The sequence below is a fragment of the Helianthus annuus genome, chromosome 9 (assembly GCF_002127325.2).
Source record: "Helianthus annuus cultivar XRQ/B chromosome 9, HanXRQr2.0-SUNRISE, whole genome shotgun sequence".
Taxonomy (NCBI): domain Eukaryota; kingdom Viridiplantae; phylum Streptophyta; class Magnoliopsida; order Asterales; family Asteraceae; genus Helianthus; species Helianthus annuus.
The window spans coordinates 150,379,974-150,407,640 of record NC_035441.2 but is presented as its reverse complement, the minus strand read 5'-3'; the positions used below and the strand labels follow the sequence as shown (position 1 = coordinate 150,407,640).

At 35.6% G+C, this 27,667-nt stretch overlaps 2 long non-coding RNA genes across 3 annotated transcripts; one reads left to right on the top strand and one right to left on the bottom strand.

The window, feature by feature from the left end:
- Positions 1 to 253: 253 nt before the first annotated feature.
- LOC110879055 lies at positions 254 to 4,137 on the bottom strand. 2 transcript variants are annotated; one of them, XR_002558435.2, is made up of 10 exons: positions 4,036 to 4,137; positions 3,408 to 3,885; positions 3,011 to 3,258; positions 2,706 to 2,930; positions 2,317 to 2,481; positions 2,112 to 2,246; positions 1,700 to 1,854; positions 1,539 to 1,601; positions 736 to 1,226; positions 254 to 586 (listed from the first exon to the last, which is right to left on the bottom strand). It is a non-coding gene; the product is annotated as an uncharacterized LOC110879055 (long non-coding RNA). The 2 variants fall into 2 exon arrangements; XR_004867550.1 differs by having other exon boundaries at positions 2,755 to 2,930.
- Positions 4,138 to 19,366: 15,229 nt separating this feature from the next.
- On the top strand, positions 19,367 to 20,964 carry LOC110874786. Its single transcript, XR_002556218.2, has 3 exons — positions 19,367 to 19,761; positions 20,353 to 20,430; positions 20,912 to 20,964. It is a non-coding gene; the product is annotated as an uncharacterized LOC110874786 (long non-coding RNA).
- Positions 20,965 to 27,667: the final 6,703 nt, after the last annotated feature.

Here is a 27,667-nt window from a genome sequence, read left to right as displayed (position 1 = left end):
TTCATTCCAACAAAGAATATGAAGTAATATAATATAGAGTATGGAAAAAAGAAAGAAATTATATACAATTTCTTTAAGTAAATGAGTTTATGCCCACGATCTTAAGAAAAGCTAACTTGTAAATGTTTCTAAATCTTAATTGTTAACTATGTACCAGGTAAGCTTTTTATTTTGAAATACATGCTTCATTAAGTTAAGTATGTTTAAAGCTTGCACGTCTAATTAAGATGTATTATTTTTTATATGGTTATGTTTAAATTCTAGTTAATAATAACTAGGTAAAGCAATTAAATATCAGATTAACAAAAGTAACACACAATACAAATACATACATTGGAAGAAAAATACAGAAAACTATTCAAATGCCGGAAAAAACTTCCTTGTAGACTACATTTGTTGTTTTACTCGTTACCATTCAAAACCTCCTATTCATACCCATGCATTCTACAGCCGAACAATTTCCGATCTGACCCGACCATCTTGACAAAACCGGCCGAGCCAACCCGCGAAAGACTGGACTAATCCATCCTCATATGGTCTGGTCCTTGGTCCTCACTTTTCAGCCTAATCAGTCCCGGTTCCACGCCTGAGCAAGATTATGCGGCCAACATTTAACGATCAACATATGATATGAGCACTAAGATGATAGCTTAAGCACTTACTTAGTAAGCACCGGATCTCAAATGTTAATCATAATACTTGAAAACAATACAAGACAATGAAATACACACAAACCTGAATACTATAAATCTTCATCTTCCAATCCACCTTTAACAAATCTTCCCACTTTTGTTCGATCCAAATTAACCCATTTGGACTTTTGAGAGCCTTGACTTCAAATCCCTGACTTTAGTTGTTAATAACTGCTTGAACTTGACATTTTTCGAATTTTCAACTTCTGAAACAGTTTGTACAGTTGACCATCTTTGATTATAATCAATTTTGACTTTCTGAATTTTGACGACTGTTGACCAGCATCCAATCTTTAGCCATCTGAGCATAATTGACCAAATTTTGACAATTTTGACAATATGTCAAGTATGGACTTTTTATACCTTGACTTTCCATAGGACTTTTTATGTTGTAAACCAGACCTAACAGTTACCAGTAGCGCTAAAGTAATTAAATTCATCATGACATTTAAACTCAGCAGCAGCAGCTGTTACACAATGGTTCAGGTCAACACCATCCTTTAATAGTAGACACAAGTGGTGCTGCTATGTGTCCTGCAATTAATAAGAAAATTACATGTGAGCTGAAACCAAAATAACCGACCCATTTGATTAACAGATGTTCAAATATTTTAACTAATATAGCCAAAAAGTTAACCGAATAAAACAAACAATTTGTAGCCCATGAGCAAAAAATTGGTTATGGGTCAAAGGCACATGTTCAAACCTAACTATTTTTAACTGAACGAATTCATGTTCGCTTTAATGGGAATAAATTCAAATTTCACATGAGACATAGTAAACATGCTTTGCGTAGTGGAAAAACTTATGAATAAGATAAAGAAAAATAAGAGAATGATCACGAACCAGTGCGGACAAAGAAAAATGATGCTTATGACCCAAATATCACAGTGTACCCAAGCTGAAAACCTGACAAATATTGTAGAAATGTTTTGTGAGCCAGAAGTCAACACATGATGTTTTCATGGTCAAACCTCAATATAGTAAACGCATAAGCGAACACGTACCTACAACCATGGAAGCTTTCAGCAAGCACGAATTTTGTTGCATGTAGTACTCCAACAAATGGTTCAAGTGAGCTGTAAAAAAATTGAATATTCACAGTATGGTGTAGATGGATGCCATACGCACTAAGCAAGTATGACATGTTCCACCTCTTTATCTGCATGCATCAAGAAATATGATGACATGTCAGCTTCTCAAAAAAAAATTATAGAATCAAAAACATAGTTTTTTTGCAGGATTTTACAAGATTTATTATTTCATACAATCTAGTTTATTTGCAATCACCGAATCATGTTGGCCCAAATTCAAACAACCACACTCAAACGGGCAGTGCGCTGAAGAGAACCTTCTAACAATCTCTAACGCAGATGTTGTCAAAAGAAATAGGACAGACAGACAGACAGACCCACCTACCTTTTCAAGATCAGAAACCTCGAACGTAAGAAGCTTCATTCGAGCAACAGCAACCAAAAAAGTACGCATGTTTTCAAAATACTGAATTGCTGTTTGTGCCGCCCCCTCGGTCTCAATAATTAGAATTTCGACCACCTTAACAAAATCATCAGTTAGATTTTCATATGTAAGTAAGTGTGAGGAATAATAAGGGGAGAAAAAGGACCTCATGGAATAGCACCGGGGTTGAATTTGTTGAGAACATTGTAGAGGATGAGGCCGTTGCGAAGGGACTGACAGAAATGTTCCTCATAGGGTTTGGCCGGCAGCACCTCCGCCGCACCATGCTCCATTTCTCTTAGTCATTCCGCTGCCTCGTTCCTCCTAGCCGCTTTAACAACAATAACACTTCTTTATATAGAGATTTCAGTTGCTGGTCAACGGCGACCAAATATATTTTAATTTCATTAGTTGTTGAAACTTATTATTATGATAAAGTTGAGCATAATCTGGGATTACTTTTGCAATACTGGATATGCCAACAATTATTTCACTTCGGATCTCAAATGTCAAGCAAACAATGAAACTGCTATAGTTATTAATGAGAAGCCCAACCTGATTAGCCGAAACTTGATGGTACGTTATTGATAACACGTGCACTAACCTTCTTTCAAACGAACCCCTTCTGAACCTGATCTCTTAGCTCTCTCGGATCCAGCAAGGTCTACCAAATGTAACTTTGCACATCGGTATTCCTTGCCCATAAGTTCGATTGAATCGGTTTCACCTGTGTTTTTATCCTTCTGCTCTAAATGTACGGTGAAGATTGCGTGAGAACGACTGTTACAAACATGACATTTAATCCAGTGCTATTGTCGAGATCATATGAATGTCTACTATTTTGTTAAGATAATGGTCACCTTGATTGATTGTTCATATCTGTTGATGCTATGGAGCGATTCGAACATCCTTGTTCAAGGCAAGCTGCCATATCTTTCTGTGTGCTAACACTAACTTCATTTGATCCTGAGTTTTCAGCTTCGTCTAGTGCTTTGCGAATTTGTAACGGATGCTTTTCGGGAATTGCATTCTCGAGATTTCTGTCACTGGTTTCTAGTCTTTCGATAATGACTGAATCCAGCAAGTCCCTCACTTCTTCTTTTAGAATCTTAAAATTCAAACCCTCTAATTAAAACCAATTGTAAAGATAAAACCCCAACAACAACTTCGGTCGTAAGAATATAACACCACTTAGATATATAAAAATGTCTAGGTATTTACTGGTCATTATAAGAACAAAGAAATTAAGAAAGTAACCTCAATGAAGGAAACGTGCAATTGGAATTCAGACTGATGTTTCGATGCCTCGATCTTGCTAAATATTGTGTTCATAATTTGAAAAATAAGTCCTCTATGGGAAGGTTCTTTTGGGTTAGTGCCCATGGTGTAGGTCTTGCCTGAACCTGTCTGCATACAATTGTTAAGTCAACTTATAACACAATATCACAAAAATAAAAATAAAAAACAGGTGTATATTAGTTCGAAAACAATTAATTCCAAAGGTAAACCATCTCAAACAGATCTGGAATGAAAAAGATGCCTTTAATCAAGAAACCCTCAAACAGATCTGGAATGAAAAAAGATGCCTTTAATCAAGAAACCCTGCACATTACAAACAAAATGGAAACATAAAAAAAACCTGCACTATCACCTAGGATTATAAACCCTAAATAAAATTGAATCATTAACCAAAATCGGAATAGGAAAAAAAAAAGTCTAACCGATTCACTGAAATCTACCGAAATCAAAGATGGGTACATGGAGTTTAGGTTGAAATCATAACGAAGAAGGTGATAAATGTTGATACGGATCCAAACAGAATAAGAAACCATTAACATATGAATCGATCTGAAAAACGCAGAGAATTGCTAATATTCGGGCTTACCTCAAAACAATAATGGAACAAAGCAAATGATGAAACTGACCAAAATCTCCATATCTCTAACTATTGATTTCTTTTGTAAAATCTGGCTTAACCTACAGCTGCGTATGAGAGTTTCTCCATTGTGGTTAGAACGAACACAACAACAATAATCAAATGAAATCGACAATATAGAACGAACAAAAAAGTACACACACGTATTTCACTTAAACAACTTAAAAACCAAAATCAAAACACAAATAGCAAAAACCTAATAACAAACCTACGAGAAACAGATCGATTTGAACAAACAATCGCATACGCAACAGAAACAATGACTTGAATCTGAGCCGGTTCCCAGCGTTGAAGCCTTAATTTTCCATCACTATCAGCATTAACGTTGTTTGAGGATCAAATACAACTTTTCGAGCCCTAATTTCTCGGAGCGGAGTCTGATGTCGATCGATGATGAAGATGTAGGTTTATCGTCGAACAAAACTCCGATGAGTTTGTCGATTTCGTCAGCCATGGCTGATAGATTGATCGGATAACCGATTGTGAGTGTGTTTGATTGAGGAACAATGAATGATGACAGATGAGAGAGAAAGCGTACATGAGAAGCCTTCTCGAATCCTGCCCTATGAGCTATGCCACATGTCCTCCCAATGAGATATGTCACATGTATGCTTAGGTGGATGCTTATTTGGCTTCAACCATAGGGTGACATGTGTCCCAATGGTTTGCTTTATTATAGATATAGAATATAGATGTGGATTTGGTTCTTAGTATGGTGTTATCATCAATAGTAAATATTTATGAATTATTATTTTTTTTAACTTTTTAAAAAGGGCTAAAGTACACACCTCGATAGAGTTTTTTTTTTTTTTTTTTTTTTTTTCTTTTTTAAGAAAAATATTTATCAAAATGAGTTATTTGAAAGTTATTTGCCAAAAGAATTTGGGATTTACCGTCTCTCTTCGCAAATCTGGTCACGTTTTCACCTTAAGTCCGATTTTAACACCCACTTTTCACCTACCATCGTTGTCATCTTCATCGTTTTCTTTTGAACACACATTCTTCATCAACCGATTTTTTCAACAAACTCAAGGATTTTGGGGTGTAAATTGATTGTTTGTTCACATATAACATCGTGATAGATATGGGTGAAAAATTATTTACTCTTATTTTCTTTTAAAAATAATCGCATGCCACGTGAAACTCGAAGGATTAGTTCTCTTATTTTTATTTTTAAAGGAAATAAAGTAAATAGGTTTTCCTTCGTTTTGGTAAATAACTTTCAAATAATCCGTTTTGGTAAAGATTTTTTTCAGCTACGCAATTTTGGAAAAAAAAAAAAAGAATAAAAAAGCCCATCTTGATGTGGCTAGAATACAAACTCTTTGATAACTAATATTTGATAATATGCTGTGAAATTGTTTGTTATCATCCTTGGATTCGTATTTATTTTTCCAATTATTAGTATATAAAAATTTTTATTACTATAATTTAGTGATGCCCAAAGCTTGAAAGGAAAAAAAAAAGCTAAGAAATGGTCGCATCGACTGAATAAAGAATATATAAAATTTTACTCGGAAGACATTCGTGATGGTTATGAAACATGTTATGCGAGTAGTATTGAGTGAGAAAGACAAGTAACTAAACCCACTCGGAAGCGTGAGAAGTGTTTAGACTCGAAGTCCATATTACGAAAGATGATTAATTTGAAATGATCTCTCAAATATTTTTAGACCACCTGTAATGGCGTGGTTTTTTCAAAATTTCCCACCAAACACGCCCAATATCGCCCGTCCCCCAACCCCTAGGCGTTTTTCAGCTTTTTTTTTTTTTTCAAAAAAATTCTCCCAGCGTTGTTTAAATCACGCCTAAACCATTTTCAAATAAACAATCAGACAAATACATGAAATATTAGTAGTTTTTAAATAAAAAAAAATGATGATTGTGTAATGATTGGTTGGGGCGTTATTCCACTACGCCACTTTTGTAAAAACGCCCAATAATACCCCCTTGCTGACTAGACTGCTACATGGCGAAAAACGCCCAAGGATAGGGGCATTATTCACTAAACCACTACGGGTGATCTTAGAGGGCAATACATATTAAGATTCTCTTAATTATATTAAACAAGTGAAATATGTCTCATGAACCAAAATCCTTAAAGCATATAAGAAGAATTATCAAGTATACTATTTAATCCAATTGAAAACCTTAAACACCAATAGTGTACGCAAAATTCCTTTTAGAGAAGGAACCATGATAAAATGATATTTTTTACTCGTGAAACTGAAGATGATCTGAGAAGGAATGAACATTCTTTCTTACAAAGTTACACTTTGATACTTCTATATTGACGAGGAGTTTATCTCTTTTTTTATAATATCATCTGTGATGAAGAATACCTCAAAATCTTCTTTTGCATTTTTTAAAGAAATACAGTATAATAGTTTGCCACGTCTTCCGTCTTAATGTATAATGTCAACAACCAGGTGAGGTCAACCTATAAAAAAGTCAGACTCATTCTTGTCATTTGCACTCTAGGGCTTTCTGTTAAAATTTGATTTATTACGTAACTAGTTTATAGACCCGCGTATTACACGAGTTTGTACAATATAAATGATATAGTTATATAATCTTTAAAAAAAACTTTATATTATTAACGGCCTATGTTAATTAGTAACGAAACTTTATATATACGAATTTCCATTACCATATAATGGTTCATACAAGTAACTTGATTTTATCACAAAAACCGACCCGTCTTAATTAGTAATACAATAGTCGTGTATTACAAAAGTTGAATACTTAAAAACATGTAATAAAAAAATTTATTTATTAATGAAATTATGTTTTATGTTACATATAACAATGTATAGATAATAATAAATTTTTATCATTGTGTATCTTTTAAATATAACTTTTATTTAGAACAAATCTCTAAGACCTCAATTCTGTTTACAAAATTCATTATTAAAGTTGTTCTTTTTCTCTTTATTGGTAAAAAACCAATTTTTTTTTTGGTATGACATAAATTAGATTTGTTTTTCTTACTAATAATTGTTATGTGAATTTAATTAATAAATAGTATTTGTAAAGTTATGATATAAGTTAAATGTTTATATATGATGAATAAATCTTTTCATTATTAAAGGTTAACTGACTATGTCACAAATGGGTATAAAATGAAATTAATATATTTCTTAGCTCTATTAAATTGAAAACACATCATAAATCAATATAGCTACAAATCTTAATATTATCTCATCTATAAAACTTCAAAACGTTAAGTTCTCCCTGTCTACCATTTTAAAACCGAGTTCAATAAAATTTTAGTCTTGTTGCGAGATAGTCCTCTGGTTAGTTACTCTTTTTTTTAGCTTTTATTTATATGTTAGAAAAATTCATATATTGATTTTATAGATAATCTCATATATGGATAACAATTTTTATTTTTTTTTCTCTTGTAATTTAAACTATTTTATTTTAAGAAGTACTAAAATCATAGTTTTAAATACTATAGATCACTTATGTGTTTTTTTTTAATCATAAATTAGAAATAGATATTAATTATTATATATTATTAATGAATTATCATAAATTAGAATTAGATATTAATTATTATATATTATAAAAATGAATTAAAGATGAAAATGCCATGTGGCATTAGTTAGAAGGATGTTAGAGGAGAAAATGTCATGTGGCATTAAAATTATTCTTTTATTAGTATTAGATGTAAGTAGATAACTAATATTAATTATTAAGAATTAAGAATATTGAAGAGATATAATCTTGAATATAAGATTATTTTAATATGTGTATAAAGAGTATGTTTTTATTTTTTAAAATAGAGATATTATATTAAAATATCGATAAGTAAATAACTAATGTTAATTATTAAGAATTACAAATATTGAAGAAATATAATCATGAATATAAGATTATTTTAATATGTATATATATATATATATTAAATTCAATCATTTAGTAGTCTTTATATTAATTTACTTATTATTTATTATGGTTGAGGTAATATGATAAATTGCCACATGGCATTTTGGTGATATTTTATTATAAGAGAATGCCATGTGGCATTAAGGGTATTCTTTTATTAGTATTAGATTTATTAAAACTTTTAATTGATAACTTACATACATATACAAATTAAAGTAAAGGAAGTCATTCACATAACATACAAAATCACAAATCACACTTGGAAAAAGTGGACAATTAGCTATAACAAAGAATGCTATAGCGAAATGATTGCAAAAGAAAGGAAACTGCACACGTTAAATTACCTTCTATGGAGACCCGTTTGACATCCGATAATTGCTCAGCAACACTTGGACAAGTAGGGAACGGTAGGGATGAACCAAAGAGTTTGGATAGGGTCGAATCTAAGTGTTAGCTAGGTAAGCATCTAGTTATGAACTGTAGATCATCCACACGAGCTAGGGTGGTGAAAGGAGGGTCCCAATTGATAGAAAAAAACCCACAAGCCCTTGGGTTATCCTATAGTTGGTTTCTTTTTTGTCTTATCACCATTTTGTAATAACTTTTAATTTACATAGATAAGTTTATTTATTAGAAAGTTTCTAGAACTGCAATACATATTTTTTCAAGTAACTTACAAATGAACTTAATTGTATGTGATGTCTCAACTAGAACAAGATAGGTGGATGTGTACGTGTAAGTTGACAATAAAAAATGCTTAATTAAGGTCATACACGATAGCAATCTATATTATATCTGTCTTGTAATGTGACATGTACACATCATTTGGATAGTGAGTCTGATGTACAGTTTTTCAGTTTATACATTATTATTTTTAGTGTAAAATGTCTGAATAGTCCTTATGGTTTTGTAAAGTAACACCTATAGTTCTCAACTTTTGGAAATTACACCGGTGCTCCCTGTGGTTTACTTAGTTACTCGGATAGTCCCTAGCGTAGATGTCTGATGTGCGTGAAGTGTTATATAGTTTTTAATGTATATTTTTAGCCCTTTTTAACCACTTTAGTCAAGTTTTAAATTTATAAAACACGATATTTACTAACACCAAACACACATATGGGCAAAGGCACCCATCATGAGCGTAGTATAGTGTTGGTAAGATACCGAGGTGGTCCAAGGTCACAAGAACTTTTAATACCGGTTTATCCTCAACATCTAATCAAATAAAAAATTTAGGAAAAAAGGTTTTAAACTAGAAAATAAAAACTAAAATGCTGAAAATAAAAATAAAATAAATAAAAACAGATAGACAAGATGAATCACTTGGATCCGACTCGCCTTTAGTGTAACCTTTGATTATTTCCGCACTTTTGCATTTTTTAAGAGATTATCTTAGTTATTGTAGTAGGCCCCTCTTTTGAAGGTGACGTTACCCTCAACCCAGTAGTTTGAGTCAGCAAGGATACAATCCTAAAGGGTCGGATTATTGAAAGATAATTAATTAAGTTATTAATGCATAATGTGGTAGGCTCCTCTTTTGAAGGTGACGTTACCCTCGGCTAAGTAGTCTGAGTCAGCAGGGATACATGTCTAAGTAGCCGGGTTAAAGTTTTAATAGTAGTTTACATATGAGGGGATCAAAGAGTTTGGACCCCCGCCATCCAATACCATTGGATATTGAAGGAGGTCCTACTAAATTTGACCCAGGTCCTTGCAGGATCTATACACTGAATAATGGCAAGACTCTTACCAAACCATTCCCTTAACCCCCGACCAGGTAACCAACATATCTCCATATAGACCGTGGAGATATGAATGGTGAAAATCTTTTATTTTATATAGACAGTAAAATAATGCCAAGACACAACGGACAAATGATAAGGAAGAATCACCTTCAACATATAAAACTAGTTATTAAAGTCATTAATACATAACCAAATAAAAAGTGCGAAAAGATTAAAAATAAAAAGTATTACACTAAATGCTTGTCTTCACCAAGTGACGTAAGAGACTTAGGCAAACATGGCCTTTGATTGTCAAGAACTCTTACGATCAATCTTGGATCCCGAGACTACTCACACACTCTAGGATGGATGATGATGGTGTTGTGGTGGTGGTGGTGGAGTGTGGGTGAAGTGTGAGAGAGGTGGTGTACCAAGGGATGGTTTGCAAATGAGCCAAGCACCCCTATTTATAGCTTGAACAGCAGCTCGGGCACGGCCCCGTGTCCATTGGGCACGGCCCCGTGTCCATCCTCCTTCTCTTTCTTCATTAATTGCAGTTTGTCTACATTAGTTGACCACGCCCCCGTGTCCGCTGGGCACGACCCCGTGTGCAGAAGCGTATCTGTGCTATCAAGATTTCCTTAGATTCTGCGAATCTTAGAGTTGACCACGGCCCCGTGTCCGCTGGGCACACCCCCGTGGTGGGTGATAGAAGCTTCTACAACTTTGTCTTTTCTGCAGACACTTGGGCACGCCCCCGTGCTCACTGAGCACGGGGCGTGTTCAGCTTTCTGTTCTCTTGTTTTTGTTTGGGAAGATGCTGTCGGGGGGTCGGACATGCCACGTTTATTACTTTTCTTGTATTTATGTTAGATTTAGCTGCCTTTTTGCTTCTTTTGTTCATTTGAGCTCATTTAATCCTGAAAATACAAAAGGAAGACAAAAACACACTTTTTCCAACATTAGTACTAAAAAAAGGTTAGTTTTATGCCACAGTTGATGTAATTTATATGTTGCATTTTGTGCACATCAAATACCCCCACACTTGAATCTTTGCTTATCCTCAAGCAAAACTCTTTATAATGTGGCTTTACACTCCCAAATGGAATGGGTAGAATAGAAGGTTTTTGGGCTTGTCATAGAGTGTCGGGATTTCCAAGATTCTTTATTAAGTTTTATTTTTATTTATTTACAATCCTATTCGTCATGATTTATTTTAAACATTACATAAGATAAATTATTTATTAGGGCATAACATGCTTTTTTAAAATTCCATTTATATACAAGTTCACATAACTCACGGGGAATCACTCAACACTCGGCCGAAGATGTATTTCAGTGAATCACTCGAGAGCGGCATGGAACTTATTCCTACCATAAGCTTGCCAAGCAATCAATCCTTCTCCTTGTTAAATATACACCTTTGTAAATATCAAGAGGACTTTTGGGGTGAAGGGTTAGGCTTGGGTTAAAGGTAGGTGGTTGGGTTAGTGGTTAGTAAAAGGGCGAAAGGCGTAAAAAGCGTCGGTTTTCGCAAGACTTTTTATTTTGATGAAGCACTTTTTTTTTTCAAACAAAGTTCTTTTTGATAAACTTGTTTCTTTTGGCTTCATCCTCATCATATTTTTTTTATAAGGAAGTCATAAGAAAAACCGAGCTTATTACTAAAACAAAGGGTTTAAAATGAAAAAAAGGGTTTTGGTGGGTCAAAGGGTGTTTGTTTTTGGTTAAGAAATGAAAAGGTTTACACTCAAAGGGGTTAACTAGGGGGATTTTGGGTAGGTGGTAAAAAAAAGAAAAATAATGGTGTAGAAATAAAAAGGGTTAGTCTTAATGCCTCCATCATTTACTTACTCGGGTTTAAGTTGGTAAGGACCGGGAATGTATCGTCGTGGCAAGTTCTAGAGTCGTAAGAACCAAACGGCTATTCACACAAGAAACGAAAAATGAGCATTTAGTTTAAAGATATGTATTTGTATGCTCAATAAAGCCTCAAAACTCACTTTTTGTGGGAATGGGTTTTTATGTGATCAAGTATATATAATCAAATTTTAACTAAACTTATCATGCCATTTCGTAATTTTCTTATGTTGTTCTTTTTATCACGACGCTATCGGTTGTAAATTTGTAAAAATATAACCTTTTTTAGAACTTTGAAATTCCCAAATTAAACCTAGACAAGTAAAAAAAATGAATTTTTTTTTTTGAAAAAATTTGGGGTGATTAGCGGTTCCAATAGAGTTTTGTGTGAGGCTTGTAATTAGGTCTTGCAAGATTCAAAGTTTTAGCATCCCCCCCACACTTAAATTACACATTGTCCTCAATGTGTCCCAAAAATAAGTTTTTAGGTTGATTGGATGTGTAAAAAGGTGTGAAAAAGCAAAAATTTATGTTACTGGGCGTCTGGACACCGCCCCGTGTCGGACAAACACGACCCCGTGGTCAGAGTGCCAGTAACGATAACTTACAGAAGGTGGACACGGGGGCGTGTCGGCTGAGCACGACCCCATGTCTGGCAAAAAAATCTGTAGAATTTTTTACAAACAGCAGGTCCGGGGCAATGGGCACGGGGGCGTGTTGGCTGGGCACGACCCCGTGTAGATAATCTGCAAAGGCGAAAAACAGGTTTCTGGCTTCGGTTTTCCTGTCCCGGTTTTAGTAGCACTAATGTCTAGTGCTCTAAGCCTCGTATGTACCTGTTTTATCAATAAACACTACACCAAACTATAACAAACATCCTAAATTACCATAGTTCAACATCCACATCCAAAAGTTAAAAAGAAAAATAAATGCAGAAAGTAAAAAGAGTTAAAGGAAGTAAATTGTTCAACACACTGCATGTAGGCCGGGAATTGTTCATAAGAAAAGAGGGTTAACCTGTGGGACCACCAACCATCTGCTCTTACCTCCACTCATCCCGCCTAGTCCATGTACTCGTCTTCATCATCATCTCCTCCTCCGTGCCCCGCCATGTACTCCCGGATGCTCCCAATGTCATCCTGTATGTTGGATATGTTTCTCTCAATTGCTCCGATGTAACACCCGTTCTTATAAATTAAGGTTTAACGTATCATTTACGAAAAACAATCATGTAATTAAGATTACACATGCATTAAAAATTACGGGTTTGTTAAAACTTTTTACAATTTAAAAGTATACAACATATCATGTGTACATTCGTCGTTTAATATAATAACGATACATAGTGCGGAAGCTTATTTCGTGATCGCGTTCGGTTCTTGCTCGTCGCTCGATCTTCATCCGGACACTCTTGGCGATCACCTATGATCAAAACCAACTAAAAAGTTAGTTTTGATAGTCAAATATTAAGTTCAAACAAGTGCAGGGGTTAAAAGGGCAAAATTTAAAAATTCACCTCGTCGCGTAGCGCGACGGGTATATGCTTCTGCTGTCGCACTACGCGACGGCCTTATATGATCAGAATTGTTGCAGCCGATTGCTGCATATTCCCAGCACATCCGGATTTTACGGAAACGGCCATAACTTCCTCGTTATTGATCCGTTTTACGCGATTCTTTTTCCTACGCGTCCGTAATTTAATTCTCCATCTTATGGAGTTAAAATCCAACATCCAAATAATAAAAATTTCAGACCTTTAACTCTTCGGCTTATTACCCCTTTTTACCAACTTTTGACCCGTTCGTGATTTCATCATCAAACGTGTTTATTTGATCCTTTTATCACATACACTTCTTCAATAAATGTTACCTACCATATTACATTCTAATCACCGGTTTATTACACAATTTAAACCCTTTTTCGCTTATATGCTTATTTTAACCCGTTAAGGGTATTTAGACCTATTTTAATCATGAAACGCTTTCATTCGTTTCTAGCGTTATTATACAACATTTCTTATCAAGTAATCTTCCACCACAACTATATTTGTGGTGGACTAAATGAGGTGATCTATATAATCCGAGTTTTTCTCGTCGGGTTGCTAATTAACGACAAAGACTCATATAGAGTCGTTTGACCAAGGGTTTACATCTTTCGCTTATTATACTTATTCTAATGATTAATATGATCATAAAACTCGTTTCAAAACTACCTTTAAAGGTCGTTTGTCCAATTTAGCTTATAAGGGCGTTTTAGTCCGTTTAGCTAATCATTTACGATGAAGGACTTTTGAAGGTATATTTGACCGATAAACCCTCTTTTAACCTATGATTTTTGTTTGAAAAGTCATTAAGCTTTCCAAACGCAATGTTCATTATTTTAAACATTCGGTTTACTTATCAAATAACCAAATGTTTATTTTGACTTCTTTTAACACTCATCGAACCGCATATTCTAAATGAGTGTTATCCTTTTTCACATACCTGGCGCGGATCAATATATTAACCCGTTTTTAATACCTTGCTTTTATAACCGCTAATCCATAATGTTGCTAATACTCATTTGACATTTACTCCTGAAATAATATAACTCGACAATAATCATTAGTCGTTATTGTCAAAAGGTGATATCTTCACCTTTTGACCCATTTGGTCTAAGTGACCGATTATGTTGGCGAGATGGTATTTATTACCATCTCATCTATACGACACGCTCCGGTTTACACCGTGCAGTCATTTCACTTATTGATCATTTCTTAACGCTTTTTAGCCTATCATGGCTTACGTCATATGGTGCCTTTCAAAACCAATAGTTATGGTCAACGCATGACCAATTTACCGTTTTACCCTTATTGTTTGTTTTGGTTTACCCTATAAGGTAACCATTCAAAAGTTTCATTTTCCATTTGTCATAAAATGATCGAGTTACCGATTTTAACTCCTTTTAAACCATCAACATAGTTTCTTGTCATGTTCGACTATCTTGTTTCGTGCGTCTACACGCCGGAACATCATACCGCAATTATGTGTTTATCCTATTCGTAACTATTACGATAAGAGAATATTCTAAATTATAAGACTAGTGTAAGCTATACTTACCTTACATCCAAATTATGCTTTTCCGTCATTCTTGCTTCGTTTGACCCGCTTCGTTCCCAAGCTTTCACCTAGCTTGTTAATCGTCAAACTATCATTGTAAATTGTAAGATGGTTAGATTAGTCATAATTATTCACGACTATTCCATCTCACTTATTTCATATGTCGAAACTACTATTCGACTTCATGATTAGTTAACTTAGCTTATTAAAGTTAACTACTTTAAATCGCAAGGTTTACAACATTAAGTCTAATCAACATAATAATTTGAACCCTTATCACTTCATATTACGCGTAATCGCCATATCATTCAAATACGCGTTTTCGCTCTAATTTCAACACTTTAGTTTTCATTTAGGCATTTTAACAAACACCTAGTGTGCATAATTTTACATATTTACTAACTAGTTCATAACTAGTTATCTTCACCAAGATTTACATCAAAATCAAACCTCTATGTCTAGTGTTCATGAACTACATCAAGAACTTATTTCATAACAATCAATATTCATCAAATTAACACTCTAATCCGAGTGTTCTTCATATTGTCAATAAACCCATTTAACACACATGTAGGTAATCACCAAATCATTCAAGTCATAGCATCATATGCATAATTTTCACTTAGGGTTTCGTTCCTAAGCAAGTATTCATCACTAATCTAGCCATAGCTTCTCTAATTCATGCCTAATTCACGATTAGGATGATTATCAAATTTTTACAACTTCACAAATGTTAGAAATTCAACATACCTCACGATCCCCTTGACTTAGTGATCGTTTCTACGTGTTCATGCATTGATTTGGATCTTGATTCGAGCTCCAATTTGGTGAATTTGTTGATTCTAGGGTTTGAGCTCTCTAGGAGCTTCTCCTGTCCATTCTCACGCACGCACACACACTCTTGTGTGTGTGTTGTGTTTTATTTTTAAGTTTATAATTCCTTTTTCCAAGTTACCCGGCTTTGGTCCCTCGTGTTTGGTTAGTTATTAATTAGGTCACAACCTAATTATTTTCAACAATATTCCCACTTATTAACTAGGTTTAATATTCCTAGTTAACTTAGCGGGTTCGGGAATATTTATGACTAAGTTTATTTTAGGTCCCGTTAACTCGAGCCTTTTATCCATTTTATTCCTTAAAAGCTTTTATTCACTTTTTATTTAATATTAGGATTAATTATTTAAATCCTAATATTTACCGGGTAAATTTTACCACTAACGGTACTTTACCCGTCTCATAGTGCTAATGTGGTTTGATCACCAAACCCATTTTCGGGGTGTTACAAGTCTACCCCCCTTAAAGAGGTTTCGTCCTCGAAACCTTGCTTACATAGTTCATTGAGTTCTAAACTCAATGCGTTTGACTTGAGTAATCTCCTAAGCATTACTCATACTTTAACCAATTGTTAGTATTACCAGAAAAATTATGGTAATGTCTTTTTGGTTACAGAACCTCTACGTACCTCATACGACATAATGTAACTTGATATAACGTAATTCTGTTATTTTTACTAGTTTAGTTAACTTAGCGATTTCCATCGCTTTTATATATTATCGAGCTCTTGGTGAATCTATTACCTTGACCCGTTTAAAGGTCTTTAGTGAAATAATTTCTTTTGTTTTCAGATTTATTTATTCGGTTCAGTTATACCGAATCCACCGCTTACAAGCAAACCAATTTTTATTGATTTGTATTACTGGCCTTAACCGGTCTTACTAACTAGACTTATTAGTCCCGTTAATTTTCACCGCTCGCTTGGTTATAATGTGATTTTACTTCACATTACATTTCCTAACCGTGATCGTGTCACATCGTGTTTAGTTTGTATCAACCTTTCATTTTCAAAAATATCACTTTTCGAATATATCGTCTTGCGCCTATCAGTGTCAAGACTTGTATCTTTCATGCTTACTATTTAAATTCCTATCAGAATTTATGTTTGTAAAAACGTTATTTCTTACTAAAACCGAAGTTTTAGTTTTAGGATCTTCTCTTTAACTTTTGTCAATTATCCATACCAGGATATTGACAGTCCATAATTTATTCTTTTACAGTCTTAGTTTTAGGCGGGGATTCTCAACCGATTCCCTCGCTTTATCTAATTAACCCGTAGGTTTTTATCGCTTAGCCTTATGGGCTATTTTGATTAGACTTTCACCTCTTTAGGGCGAAGTCCTTATTGTCACACCCCAACCGATGGCGGAAACATCGGGATGAGATGAACAAATTGCTCAAAATAACATAACACATTAAACATTTTATGCAAACTCATTCCATATTCTATGTGACACACTCTATTCATGTTAGACATGTTATGCTACTGTAAACACCTAATGACTATGTGTTCATTAACTTCGTACAAGCCTCCCCTAACAATGGTAGCGCTATAGGTTGAGAAACGCCCCTCCTGTTCTACGAGCAGGTATTGTTAGGTTAAACTATGTCAACCTACTCAAACTCGTTTGGGTACACTTTAATTGCGTTAAACTTTGGTTTGGGCACATAGAGTAACATCGTTTCGAGTATATACTGTCAATATGGTATGGTATTTCACATTTGGAATTGAGTAAACATTTTAAACATGTATATACTATGTATGAAAACTTGTATACTCGCCAACATGTTTTTGTTGACATTATTTTAATACATATTGCAGGTTGAAAGTACAAGATTCAAGAATCAAGCTAGGATGAACTCTAGAAACCCACATAACATTTGAATTATTGTTGAACAATATGTTGTATTGTTTGGAACTATGTATTTCACTTTAGAGTTTATGAAATGAATTAAATAAATTATTGTCACATTTAGTGTTATGTTGTTTTGAGCAATTTGTTCGTCTCATCCCGATGTTTCCGCCATCGGTTGGGGTGTGACAGATTGGTATCAGAGCCATAACTATAGGGAATTAGGTAGGATTGCCTTACTTTTCCCTAGTCTATAGTACGAGTACTCTGATACCAGATTGGTATCAGAGCCATAACTATAGGGAATTAGGAATGCCTTGCCTAGTCTATAGTTTAGGAGCTTTTTCACTATGTGTTGCTTAAAACAACTTCCCTTCTATCTTCTTTGCTTCCCTCTACTTTCTTGGACTCTTAATATACATGCCTTTCCTAAGGCTAACACAATACACTTGGAGGCTTTGAAGACACTCATGTAACACAATCGAAATGATTCATCAAGATAGGGGTGATTCCCACACTTGGTGATGATTTTCACTCAGCTATACTTTGATTTTTGCACGAAATCTACCCTCAAGTTAGGAGTGATATCCAAACCTTGAAGGGAGTTTTCCATTTCATACTCTAGTGGACCCTTATCTTTTGATAAGTACCAACCACATTAGGGTACGATGTTATCAAGTTAGAGGTGATACTCGCATCTTGTTTAACTAGTCCCACTCCCCGATTTTCGCTCTCGCTAAAGTTTCGATTTCTCAATCGATTAAGGACGTGTAGTAACCGGAAGGACAAATATCGTTAGTCGCTCCTCGATGAGAGTATTTGTCTATTAGGCCAAAGCACGTTTCCTTAATTCGAAAAGGACTTTGATTCACTTTGGAATTGTCGTATGTTACGTTCCGTGACAATCCATATTTTACGTTAAATCTCTTTTATGTTATCTCAATTATTATGTGTTTTACGTTTGAGCGTTTCATTCATTTCTAGCTAGGAGACACATTTCGCACTATTGTCGCAACCTAAAACAATTAATGTTACTCTCTCGTGAACAAATTAAATTTATTATGCTTTCATCATACATGTTACTCTATGTGAAAATTCATGTCACTTTATTCATGTTATCCTATGTGAAACTATTTGAAACATTATATGCTATGTGACACTATTTGAAACATTATATACTATGTGACGCATTCATGAAAACAATTTCTCTCAAAACATTATAATAAAGTCTCATTCATTCTATATTCTTTCTTTTGAGTCTTTAGAAGTCTTCCTCTTAGATTTCGAGGACGAAATCTCCTAAAGTAGGGGAGACTGTAACCCCCGTCAAAATCCGACCCGTTTCAAAAATACGGATCCTATACTTTAAACCTCGGAAATTTTCGCGAAATAAATAATCGTTGATAGGATATCGTTAATTTAATCCGTTTATAAAAAATGGTTATTTATGTCTTCTTATTTTATTTAACCTTATAATCTACGAGTTTTATTTTTTTTAATCCAGTTAATCTCGTTAGATTTCAAGTGGAAATTAAGGTTATGTAAGTAACCTAGTTAGTTAAATTAATTAAAAGATTTAGATTAATATTTATAGTTTAAATCTAAATTAACAAAGTTAGTAAAATAAATATATAAGTTTAAAAAGTATAATAATAATATTGATTAATTTAAGTCAAAGGTTAATATATTTTAGTTAAACAAATTAACTATGTTAAAGGAACTCAGTTAGCTCAGTTAGTGCAGTTAGCGAAACTGCAGGGACTAAAGTGAAACTATTAAAACTTAAAAAGAATTGAAACGGCCAAAAAGGGCTTACGCCCGGATTCGAACTCCAGTCACTCAAACCACACGCACGTGCCTTAATCGGATGGGCTACCATCATCGCTGCTAATAATCTCAATCATTTAAATCAAATACGCAACTTCGAGTTTCCTTTTTGAAACCTTTTGCTGCCCGAAACGAAACCGCGTTGACCGGATTCCTTCCTTTTCTTCTCCTTCGCGAATTGACAGCCCATTTCCTTTTTTTTTCCCTCTCAATCATCACCATAATCATCAACCTTTCCATGTTTTCGGTTCAATCATTAACTCTTTTCCATAATTTTACGAGACCGAAATGCGCTATAAATACGACGTACCCACATCTCGACACAGCACACACACCACAAACACCTTCACGTTTCGAACATCGCCGGAGCGAACCACAGCTCGCCGGAGACTCGGAGAAGACGGACGAGAACACACCGAAGTCGTATGAAGGATCACGGCCGGAGTTTATGTCGGACTCATCGGTCATCTTATTGGTCATCTTATTCGTTTCGTATAGTTCCTTTTAATGAAAGAGACGATTCACCGAAGTTTGAAGCTTCGCCGGAGCCGTACGGAGGTCGAAGAGGACAGTTCTTCATCGTGTTCGGTACACCTTGATCCTATTTCTTTCCCTTGTTTAATTAATTGGTGATCTTCTTGGCACTTCAAAAACTTAGTTGAAACAAAGATAACATATATGAACAGTTACTGTTCGGATGTTTATAAAGAAGAAGAACCACTGTTGATGTTTCTATTTAAATCAATTGATATAATTAACACTTTTAAATGTTATTTTTTTCTTTCTATTAATCTTTCGGTCATAACTAAAACAAAAGATTTACTGTTCTAAACTAAAAATAGTGCCAATTGTAAATCCTACACAAATCATTAAATGTGATCCATGGGTTTCAAGCAAGGAATATAATACTGAATTATGATGGTAATAACAGAAAATCATTTTTTTAGTATTTCTTGGTGGTGAGCCATAGGAATAATAATAATAATAATAATAATAATAATAATAATAATAATAATAATAATAATAATAATTTAAATAAAACAATTTATTCTTTTATAATATTAACGGGTTTTTATGCGATATACTATGATATGCAAATAATCAAATTGTAAAACATTAGGAATATTATATAACCAATAAATAATAACGAGTTCGTTATTTGTTATTTCAAAAATCTAGGTTAACTATTCCGTTCGCTCTCTTGGATTCTCCAATCTTTACTCGTACGTTCTTACAAGAAAGCGCAACGCAATCAATGTGAGTATACATGACCCATTTCCGTTTTACACTTTTGGGTGCAATATGTATTACATATCAAACATCACAACACATTAAACATTTTATGCACACTCATTCCATATTCTATGTGACACACTCTATTCATGTTAGACATGTTATGCTACTGTAAATACCTAATGACTATGTGTTCATTAACTTCGTACAAGCCTCCCCTAACAATGGTAGCGCTATAGGTTGAGAAACGCCCCTCCTGTTCTACGAGCAGGTATTGTTAGGTTAAACTATGTCAACCTACTCAAACTCGTTTGGGTACACTTTAATCGCGTTAAACTTTGGTTTGGGCACATAGAGTAACATCGTTTCGAGTATATACTGTCAATATGGTATGGTATTTCACATTTGGAATTGAGTAAACATTTTAAACATGTATATACTATGTATGAAAACTTGTATACTCGCCAACATGTTTTTGTTGACATTATTTTAATACATATTGCAGGTTGAAAGTACAAGATTCAAGAATCAAGCTAGGATGAACTCTAGAAACCCACATAACATTTGAATTATTGTTGAACAATATGTTGTATTGTTTGGAACTATGTATTTCACTTTAGAGTTTATGAAATGAATTAAATAAATTATTGTCACATTTAGTGTTATGTTGTTTTGAGCAATTTGTTCGTCTCATCCCGATGTTTCCGCCATCGGTTGGGGTGTGACACTTATAACTTCTTTCTAATCATGACCCGTGGGTCGTTTTATCCTCATAGACCTTTCCATTGTTTATAACCCCAAAGGTTATATTGATCCCGTAGATCATTCCCTGCTCATGACATTCTTAAAATTTCATGTTTGGTGTCAAGGCACCATGTTCTTGTTTAACATCATTTATTTTCTTCTTGATATTATCTTTGACCTTGACCGTAGTCTAAGGCTACATTCGTTTCTTTCGGACACATTTTCCGACTTTATGACTTCTCACGTCATTTATGCGTCGGTTTATCTTATGCTCACCATTATCCAGTTTACTTACATTCGTATTTGATTATGTCCCATTACCGGGCTCATTATTCTTTTGCTTTTAATGTTACTATTGTCCCGCTTGTGTTTACTCATGCCGTCCGGCATGATATTATATTCGACCTGTTCAACTTTAAAATAGTTGAACATAATTTATTCACAACTCTATTTACATTATCTTGTCATCTTTTAGTTATGACCCTAAAACCCGAGTCTTTTAACTTTCCATCTGAGTTCCCGTTTCTCGGTCTACGCATGTGTTTAATTCCTACCCATCAACCGGGTGGTTTTACCGAAGTCGTTATTATTGCAACCCTCCCGGTATGCACTAAGATCTCGCTTCATCTTTATATTCCGACTTTGTCCTCGAGTTTGGCGTTTTACAAAAACGACCCATTTAGAGACATATTCGCATTTTCCGTGTTCGAGTGTAAGTACACCCCCTTCCAGTGCATATCTTGATCATTCTACATGTTTATATTCTTCGGGTTCGAGTGTAAGTACACCCCCTCCCAATATATGTCTACATCATTTTACATGCTTCCATGTCTACATGTTTATATTCCTCGGGTTCGAGTGTACGTACACCCCCTCCCAATACATGTCTACATCATTTTACATGTTTCTTTGTCCCTTCTCTCGGGCTCATTATACTAATATAATACGCTTCCGCCACTCGGCTGTGCGTTTATATTATGATCAAATAATTTGCTTATCTGATTCATTTGGGTACTTTTTAATTTGTCCCACTCACCCTGTCCTTACTACATCGGGTGTGAATGTGTCCGCTATAAGAAGTTCATGGTATCATATGCCACAACTTACTTGGCCAGAGTAAGCGATTAACACATGACACGCATGACCTTTTTATAGTTTTCACATCACGCCCTATGTAAGTAATACCTCTGTTTATTTATCTTGGAAACAATATCCTGGATAGGTATTCTATTCAGGTTTGTCCAAGTTTTCAATCTACATCTGAAACTATCAGTTTCTACTTATTGGTTGCATGTTTATATTCATGCAATAATTTAAACGTGCACCTGGTAAATGCTTGCCCTAACGGGCTTTCTTGCCATTACTTATTTGCGATCGTTACGCGATTTAGGTCCTTAATGAGTATGCTCTTCTTGTCATATCTCGGACCGTTCCATCATCATATCCACGATTCGCCCAACTCTCATCATCTTCAGACGCGAGTGTCCTTCAATTAAAACATTCACAAGAGTTAGTCATGTCAACTTCAATAATCGCCCGTATTATAATACAAGGCTTTTTCTACTATACGCGTCAATGCGCGTATTTTCGTCAACCATATCAACCAATTTAATTGGGGTAACGTGAATCACACGATAGCCCTATGTGCTGTTTACAACACTTTAGCATGCTAACTATTAACATACATGTACTTACCGGATTTGCGATCAAGCCCCGAACCGAACACCAATCTTTATCAAGAGCGTAAGGTTTAAGTCCAAGCATAGCTTTCCCGCCATACTTGAATCTCTTAAACCAAGGCTCTGATACCAACTTGTAACACCCGTTCTTATAAATTAAGGTTTAACGTATTATTTACGAAAAACAATCACGTAATTAAGATTACACATGCATTAGAAATTACGGGTTTGTTAAAACTTTTTACAATTTAAAAGTATACAACATATCATGTGTACATTCGTCGTTTAATATAATAACGATACATAGTGCGGAAGCTTATTTCGTGATCGCGTTCGGTTCTTGCTCGTCGCTTGATCTTCATCCGGACACTCTTGGCAATCACCTATGATCAAAACCAACTAAAAAGTTAGTTTTGATAGTCAAATATTAAGTTCAAACAAGTGCAGGGTTAAAAGGGCAAAATTTAAAAATTCACCCTGTCGCGTAGCGCGACGGGTATATGCTTCTGCCGTCGCGCTACGCGACGGGGTGAATTTTTAAATTTTGCCCTTTTAACCCCTGCACTTGTTTGAACTTAATATTTGACTATCAAAACTAACTTTTTAGTTGGTTTTGATCATAGGTGATCGCCAAGAGTGTCCGGATGAAGATCAAGCGACGAGCAAGAACCGAACGCGATCACGAAATAAGCTTCCGCAATATGTATCGTTATTATATTAAACGACGAATGTACACATGATATGTTGTATACTTTTAAATTGTAAAAAGTTTTAACAAACCCGTAATTTCTAATGCATGTGTAATCTTAATTACATGATTGTTTTTCGTAAATGATACGTTAAACCTTAATTTATAAGAACGGGTGTTACATCCGACCCGGGTGTACGTGTTGCTCGCCATGTTATAGGTGTTCCTGGTGCACATGAGGTTTTCCTGTAACAAATCATGTAAGCTTTGAAAATTAGGAAAACAGCCTCCTTGTGAGGAGGATTGGCCCGGATCACCATGGGGCTGGTATTGGTATTGAGGAGGTGGTTGGAACTGTGGAGCATGAAGGACGAGTGCCTCTTGCGGGTTCCATGCATGCCCCTGGACTCTTTGGAAGCTAACTGTCCCGTCTTCGGCTTCATAAATCAAGTTAATGGAGCGGCAGATGTGTATGTCCACTCTTCCCGACCATGGGCTCTTTTGGAAAGACCTGGGCATGTTCACGAAATGCTTGAAGAGACGGTATATCCACCACCTGAAGAAGATAGGGGTTGGTGGAGTAGCGAGCCGGTTCCAATGCATGTTTCGGAGTAGGAGGTATGGAACATCGAGGTGTCTGCGGGTATGAATGCAATGAAGAACTATCAGATCTCTCAACCCTACAATGCCACTGCTATCATGCCTTTGGCTAAGAGAATAAGTGAGGACCCTATGGATGTAACGGTAAAGAGGGTCCCTCAACCTAGTGCTCTTAGTGCTGCTTGGGTTGTAGTGCCCATCTCCTATTTGAGCCCAAGCGGCTTGGCGTTCGTTTTCTGATAATTCTCGTAACCCTCCGGTGTTTTCTTCATTACCCGTATCTTTCTCCGCATACAACCCAACTATTGACCCAAACTGTGCCATCGAGATAGAGTACTTAGTCCCTCCACATCGGAATTCTTCCCCATCATTATCAAATGGGTCGTATCTTGAATTGAACACGAATGTGCTATAGAATTCCAGATTATATTCGTGGACTAAGCGAAGGCGAGTAGTTAGGGCGGTTCTCAGCGGCCCAGTGACTAGGTTGTTGAAACGGTCCCATTAGTTTACTGCTCCTAGAGATCCATGCATACTTGTCGTGGGTATTCCCCCAGTCTGGTTTGAAGCACATCGTATCTTACTTTAGCATCCAACTCATTTGCATTGAACCTTGTGAATTTCTTGGACATCTGAAAGGAAACACCAAACAATTAGCATGAAACAGTGAAATTTTCGGAGAAAAACTGAAAACAGTAGGCTGAACACGACCCCGTGTTCAGCAGACACGCCTCATGTTGGTCAGAAAATGGCTGGACACGCCCCCGTGCTCAGCGAGCACGACCCCGTGTCCAGGCGTCTGTTTCCCAAAAATTCCATTTTTCGACCCGGGCCCGAAAACTTGAAAATTTTTGGTCCAGTAGGGGCGGTTTTCCCCGAAAATGAAACCACAAGTGCCGTTTTTCCCAAAACAAACCGTTTACCCCTTCGATTTTATCTTTTTCGGTTAAAAAACAAGGGTTTGGGGTTTTTGTGAGAAATCGGGCAAATCTATGAACAATACAAGTGGATTTACTTCCTATAACATGAATCTAAACTAATGCTAACAGATTTATGCAAAAATTTGAGGTTCGATCCGGATGAAGTTCAAGAACCCTAGATTTTTCCCCAAATTTTTGATGTTTTAACTACATGCAAGTGCTTAATCTAACTACTAATGATGATAGAATCATACCTTTATGTTGTTAGAAGTAGAGGAGACATCGAAATCTTGCAGAAAAATCGCCTGAACCAGAGAGTTTTCGGGGAAACGGGGCGTGTGGAAATGAAGAAACTGTGTTGAAAAGGGGTTTTATCCCGACAGTTGTGCGGACACGGCCCCGTGCCGGGCGATTTTAAAAAAATATTTTTTTAAGTGAGTGCCCTGTTTTCCCAAAACTTGGTTAGAAGACTTACCGATTTGGATGTCAACCCGCTTGTTCGTAACTGACCAGGTATGATGTTGATCCTTTTACTCTTCTACTGTTTGAAGCGAGATTTCTTCCTCCTCATCCTCAATAAATCCTTGATAGAGCTTCAGTCGTTGGTCATTGACTTTGAATAGAATTCCATTCTGAGATTTCATTTCGACTACACCGTGGGGAAAAATAAGGGTGATGGAAAAAGGTCCTGACCACCTAGACTTTAATTTACCAGGAAACAATCGAAGTCGCGAATTAAACAAAAGAACTTGATCTCCTATCCGAAATTCATTAGGTTTAATATGTTTATCATGCAAATTTTTCATTCTTTCCTTATAAATTTCGGAGTTAGAATATGCATAATTCCTTAGTTCGTCTAATTCATTTAATTGACACAATTGATTTTTACCAGCAAATTCTACATCTAAGTTTACATTTTTAATTGCACAGTAGGCTTTGTGTGCTATTTCTACTGGCAAATGAAAACTTTTTCCGTAGACTACCTTATATGGGGTTGTACCTATTGTTGTTTTATAAGCAGTTCGAAAAGCCCATAAAGCATCATCTAATTTATCGGCCCATTCCTTTTTATTTAACCCTACGGTCTTTTCGAGTATTCATTTTAAACCTCTGTTAGTCACTTCGGCTTGTCCGTTTGTTTGAGGGTGATATGCTGTTGAGACCCGGTGATAGACCCCATACCTTGTTAAAATTTTTTCGAGTTGATGGTTACAAAAATGGGTACGTCTATCACTTATTAATGCTTTTGGTGTGCCAAAACGAGAGAACAATTTTTTCAGAAATCTTACCACGACTCTTCCATCATTTGTTGGAAGTGCCTCGGCCTCGGCCCATTTAGACAAGTAATCTACCGCCACAAGTATATATTTGTTTCCTTTTGACGGTGGGAAGGGTCCCATAAAGTCGAGTCCCCACACATAAAAAATTTCACAAACAAGAATGCCATTTTGTGGCATTTCATTTTTGGAAGAAATATTACCTGATCGTTGGCAAGCATCACATGTCTTGACAAGACTTTGTGCGTCTTTGTAAATGGTCGGCCAATAAATTCCTGAATCAAATACCTTTCGTGCGGTACTAGCGGCACCATGATGTCCTCCGTATGGACCTTCATGACAATGGCGGAGAATTCTTCTTGCTTCACTACCATGTACGCATCGGTGGATGAGTTGATCGGCACACATTTTGAAAAGATAAGGGTCCTCCCAAAAATAATGCTTCACATCGACAAAGAATTTTTTTTCTTTGATGCTGTGGCCATCCTTTCGCGACTATACCGCTAGCTAGGTAGTTAGCATAGTCGGCGTACCATGGTTCTTCTCTGTATTCCACCATTTCCAGGGACTTCTTTTGAAATTTTTCATTGATTAGCTCGTCCCTGGTTGCCTCCAAAGCTGGGTCTTCTAAGCGCGAAAGATGATCTGCTGCGGTGTTTTCTGCTCCTCTTTTGTCTTTGATTTCAATATCAAATTCTTGGAGGAGTAGAATCCACCGAATCAAACGAGGCTTAGCGTCCTGCTTCTTGAAAAGGTATCGAATGGCTGCATGATCTGTATAGACTATTGTTTTAGAAAGAACAAGATAAGAACGAAATTTATCAAAAGCAAATACCACGGCTAGTAATTCTTTTTCTGTTGTTGTGTAATTTTCTTGTGCATCGTTAAGTGTTTTACTAGCATAATAAATTGGGTGAAAATGCTTTCTTTTCTTTGTCCCAAGACTGCTCCAACTGCAAAGTCACTTGCATCAAACATGATTTCGAAAGGTAATTTCCAATCATGCGCTATCATGATGGGTGCATTAACTAGCATTTCTTTTAGTGTTAGAAATGCTTGATTGCAATCCTCGTCAAAGATAAAAGGGGCATCTTTTTCAATTAATTTTTTAGAGGCCTTGAGATTTTAGAAACGTCTTTGATAAATCGCCTATAAAATCCAGCATGCCCTAGGAAACTTCTGATGGCTCTAACGGAGGATGGGGGTGGTAATCGAGAAATAGTGTCTATTTTTGCTCGATCAACCTCCATTCCTTCGCTTGAGATTTTATGACCGAGTACTATTCCCTCCGTTACCATGAAATGGCATTTTTCCCAATTAAGGGCGATGTTAGTTTCCTCACATCGGGATAGC